Below are 5428 nucleotides of genomic sequence, written 5' to 3' on the forward strand. Positions count from 1 at the left end.
TTAGTTTGAGATTGTAATGAAATAAACCATAGGAAGTCCATGTAACAGTCACCAAAAGGAGATTTCACTTATCAAAAGCGGAGAAAAGAGCGTCATAGCATGCAAAGGATACCAAACAAGAATGAGGCCCTGATTCAGGTGAACACAACTTCTCTGCATTTGTCTTGTGAGTGGTGGTCAAAACCCAGAGAAGGAACTCCAGCCCCTTTTGAGTTGGCCACTTAAAAAAAAAATTCAGGTGACCAGGAAGCTGTATCAATGGCCCAAGCCTTAGTCCTTTGGGCCAATTAAGTCTCCTTTTTATTTTCCAATTTAATTTTTCTCCCCAATTACATGTAAAAAACATTTTTAAACATTTGGGGGTTTTTTTATTTTTTCAGTTCCAAATTTTCTCCCTCCCTCCTTCCCTCCCCTCCCCTCCCACCTTCATTGTGGGCCAATTAAGTCTCAAGTATTATTTCCATATCTTTTAAGAAAAAAAAAAAACTTGTCTAATATAAATGGGGTTGAGCATTAGAATATGGCACCCACTGCGGAGTGCAAGAGTATATGACAGGGATTGGCTCTGACAAGCAAAAGGGCAGTCTCATCATCAGAGACTGGAGTGAAAAAGAAGATAGCGAGGGATGATGCCAGAGGCATGTGAGACAAGAAGAAACTCTCACAGAATGGCCTCAATTTTCTTCAGCCATGCCTTCAGTCTAGGAACTCAAATGAGAGGGTTGGGGAAAGGTCTGTCTGGAACACTTGAGGAAAAAGAAAGCTTGGGTCCAGCTGCTCGGAACAGCTGCTGTGATGAGTATGATAGGGAATCATAATAGGAGTCATCGGATTGTTTTTCTGCAATGAGGACTTGATTGAGATTACCTAGAGCAAATTTATGGTGGAGCCGGTCTACACCATTTTGTGATTTCCATTAGTCTTGTTCAACAGTATGTAAATAGGAGTAAAGAAAGTGGATGGCGGAGTAATCCAGCACATTTGGCAAAGCTTGACTCCTGACAGAATGCAGGGGGCAAGGTATTCAAGAAAAGAGAACAATGTAGGATTAAACTGATTCACCAAGTGATCGATACTGGGAAGAGAGGAGAGAGTATGACCAGCAATAATAATCATAATTAGCACTGATATAGTGCTTTGAGGTTTGCAAAGTACTATACATATATTAGCCAGAGCATGAGTGATGACCTGAGATAGCACTGCAGCATGTAGAGAATAAAGCTCAAAGTGAGGATGAAGAGTAAGTTTAAGAAGAGTACATGAGGAGAGATGGAAAGGTACAAGATTATCAAGAGATTCATCTGATGTCTTTTGACCTCTATTTCACTCCTTTCTTTTTTCATACTTGCTTCCCACTCTCCCGGTAGAGGGGGAGATAGAGAGCTGAAAGGAACTTTAGAGATGAACTAGTCCAACTCTTTCATTTGCAGATATAAATATGTAACTTGTCTCAATTTGCCTAAGGTCATAGGTAACAAAGATAGTAAAACCAGGATTTGCACCCTGTTTCTATGACACCAAATCCAATGACTTTTCTACTTCTCCCCGAAGCCCAACCCCTCTGCATTTTACAGAAGAGGAAAGGAAATTGAGACCCAAAGAAAAACAACTTGGCTAAGGTCACACAGCTAAAAAGCAGTCCCCGTCCCCCAATGCTGTCCATCCATCACGTGCAATGGTTTTTGGAGAGTGAACCATGAAATTCTATGGGGAGCACAGTAGCTCATTCTGACCTCCCACTCTTTGGAGGTTACCATGGCCTTGCCAGAGCTTGCTGGTAAGAGTCTGAACGTGTCGGCACAGCTTAATCAAATGCTAATTCTATGTGGCGAAAGAATTTGCTGGAATCTGCGAGGGTACTGCTGGCAGGAGGGGAGTGCATTGATTCACTCCAAAATCTGCTTTGCTGAGAGCCAGGGTGTGATTTAGAATGTAAAGCTGTATTAAATCACAAAGTGCTGTTTGGCTCACACAGGAATCCTTTGTGTCCTTAATGAAGGGAAAAACAGGGCTTTATTCTGAAGCTTTATGTATAATCAGATGCCATGTTGTAAAGCTCTGGAAAACACACCAGAAATAATAATTGGGAGGAAATAAAAGGTTTAGTTCAAAACAGCATATGATTTAAATAAGAAGCAGGAAAAAAAAGGAAAAAAAAAAGAAACTACCCCCAAGATTTGAGCATTTAAAGAATAAACTTTTAATTCATTTGCATTGAGATTACAGGGGGGAGGGGCAGCATTTAAAATAGTATGAAAAACTAGTTTAGATGTAAATTAGAGATAATGGTCTTTAGCCAGGAAAATAAGCAGGGGGATGAACTTTGTACCCTCAGGAGACCGCATCCTGGCAGGCATTGTCGGAGGCCTCCTAGAGCCCAGATGCTGCAATTAACAATGAGTTTGGGGCAAGCTGGACCAAGGGCATCACTCTCTAGAGCAGGCGACCATCTGGGGAGATTGGGGAGGTTAACTGGCTCATGACAATGGATCATTAACCAGCATTTAGGAAGAAGAAAGAAAGAAGATTGCAGCCTGGGATGGACACGTAGGGATTTCTGGAGCTCTGGAGGGTGGGGAATGAGGGTGGGGGGGTTGTTTTGTGTGTGCATGGTTTTTTTTTTAAGCTGTTTCTTTAGTGTTAACATGTTAATGTCCCTATAAAAAGAGTTGAGTTCTTTTGCCTTGTCCTATAGCCTGAATTAAGGAAAACAACATTCCACCCTCCCATTCCTTAATTCACTAATGATCTGCTTATTAGTTCTGATCAGGGAGCCGGGCTTCTGGAAAGATGTGAATTGGCATTGATTTATAACTCTTCAAGTCTGTACAGCTGTACTTGCTACCCCTCCAAGGAAAAGGCAGAACAGTGGAGATGGGAATTGGTTGACAGGCTCAGGGAGGGCATATTCATGCTTTCTGCCTCTTCCCCTCCCCCATCCCACCTTCCTTCCTTTTTGAAATGTCTGCTGCTTCACACATAGCACAAAATATGGAAGCATTGTGACACCTGGTAGAGGGAGCTGGATTTGGAATCAGAAGAAGATGAAATTCCCAGTGAGGAAACTCCCTCTTGTCAGTCCAGATCATGACGTGCTTTGCAATTGTCTGGCAGCCACTGAGAGGCTGAGATTTGCTAGGTATCAAGATGCCAGTGTGTGTCAGATAGCTTTGACCCTGAATCTTCCTGACTCCAGACTTACTCTCTACCCACTACACCGTGCTGCTTCCCAATCAAGGCACAGAGTAGACATCTAATACATGTTTGTTCAATTGAATAGAACTGAGTGATGGGTGCAAGAGATGTTGTGGAGGTGAAATCAGCAGGATTTGGTAACAGCATCTGAGAGGTGAGAGGAAGATTCAAAGAGACCTCCATGGTTTCAAATGTGGAAAACTGAGTTTCTGTTCTAAGCAGCCTCCTCCTCCTCCTTTTTCTCTTCCTCCTCCTCCTCCTTCTTATTTTTGTTTCTTCCATTCCTATGGTCAATCAATTAATAAACATTTGTTAAGCACTTCTTATGTGCCAGGCACTACACTAAAGCAAGAGGGATACAAATACAGATGGAGAAAAAAGATAGCCCCTGTCTTCCAGAAGCTTGCAATCTCACTGGGGAAAGACAACATGCAAAAAGAAACTGAAAAGGGGGAAGGGATATGGGGCACTTGTAGAGGGTACCCAGGGCTGTAGCATGGTGGAGAAATCAGGCAGAGAAGTCACAAAGTAGTGCAACCAGGTGAGAAATGAGAAATGGTGTCAAAGAATGTTAAAAATTGTTTTTGCATATAATTTGAAAAAATATTTTGAAAAAACCGGTGTCTGTTATTGCCTCTATGCAGATGACTTCCAAATGTATATGTCCACCCCCAACCTCTCTCCATAGCCTCAGGCCCATATTATCAGCTGTCACCTGCGTATTTTCATCCAGATATCATGCCAGCATCTCAAACTCAAGAAATCTAAAAATGAATTCATTTTCCCTCCTAAACCTGCCATTTCCCTCACCTTTCTATTTCTGTTAAGTTAGAACAGAACTCTTAGTGGCAGGGGAGGGACCTGTAGAGGCCTAGGCTGAACAAGGGAGGCTAAGGTGGAGGTGTCAGTCATATGGCTCTTGGGTACCCTGAGCTGGCTTTTACTGTTCATTCAAGTGGCCTTTGCTACCCTGGCTATCAAGGCTGGACTCTGTTACCTGGCTGAGCAAACAGAAAATACACTAGGTTTACCAAATGCATGATCTGTTTTTCCACAGCTAGATAATGGTAGGCCTCTACCATTTCTTGAGCAAATATTTCCCCAGGGTCAGGACTGACTTGGACCTCTTTACCAACCTAGATACCTTGGTCTCCTCTAGACTTTCCCTTTCATCATGCTGACAATTTCATGGTTTTTTGAGTCACAACTTAGCATTACAGTATTTTGTAAAGGAATTTGATCCCAGAGATCTTGACCTATTTCACATTCTCCCTCTGGTTAATCCCATTTGCATTCTGTTTTAACCACTGGCAGCCCTCTGCTCTCTAACATGCAACCTAGAGATGGCACGTGGTCTCCAAACATTTCATCAAAGGCTATCGAAGCAAGTGTTCCAGAAGCCTAGTCATCTCCTACATCAGAGGCCATCCTGTCCAGCCATCAGAAGATATGCTGACCACTTGGGGAGTGGGCACAGGGGTGAGGAATGAGCTGAGCCCTTGGACTCAGGCAGAGAGTCTGAAATTGGACTTTCTGTCATCATTATTGGCTATGTCTCCCCAGGCCTCATCCTCTCCCTCACACTACTTAATGGACAGTGAGGTGGGGAGGTTCTTGGTTAAGACTGGATGAAGCTAAAGGACATGTGATTTGATCTGGACATAGCTTCATGATGAATCTAGGATGAAGTGGGGATGTGGGCAGGAGACCAACCAAGCCAAGAAGTGAAATTTGACCTTCCTTCTCTCCTCTTGGGAACTATATGATGGGGTCAGTGTGGCTAAGCTCCCTTTCTTGTCTATCACCCACAAAGTACCAGGCTCTGCTTTCAGGCAGGAAGAGAAAGAGAGAGAAGAGAGGGGGAGAGAGATAGAAAAGAGAAAAGAGAGAGAGAGGCAAGGTGGGGAGAGGAGAGAGAGAAAGAGAGAGGAGAGGGGAGAGAGAGACAGACAGAGAGACAGAGACAGAGAGAGTGGGGGGTTCCTCTGTATATAGAGCTCTGTGGGTAAGGTCAGTACTGAGATTGCCAAAGGAAATAGCCTTTGATGTTGAATCAAACTGTAATTTCTATCATGGTAGCAATACCCATCTGAATAAAGATTCTAGGTGACATTTTTCCCCCTTTATGGGAAAAAGGAGGAGGAGGAGGAGAGGAAGAACACTGAATTTGAGAGCATAAGATCTGGGTTTGAATCCTGGGTGAGCCACTTACTTCCTATGTGACCTCAGTGAC

The 5428-nt window shown here is 43.3% G+C and overlaps 1 pseudogene; it reads left to right on the forward strand.

The window, feature by feature from the left end:
* Positions 1-1755: 1755 nt before the first annotated feature.
* On the forward strand, positions 1756-4685 carry LOC114052744 (annotated as a pseudogene).
* Positions 4686-5428: the final 743 nt, after the last annotated feature.

Source organism: Vombatus ursinus, unplaced genomic scaffold, assembly GCF_900497805.2.
Source record: "Vombatus ursinus unplaced genomic scaffold, bare-nosed wombat genome assembly UNPS02014809.1, whole genome shotgun sequence".
In the NCBI taxonomy this organism is placed as follows: domain Eukaryota; kingdom Metazoa; phylum Chordata; class Mammalia; order Diprotodontia; family Vombatidae; genus Vombatus; species Vombatus ursinus.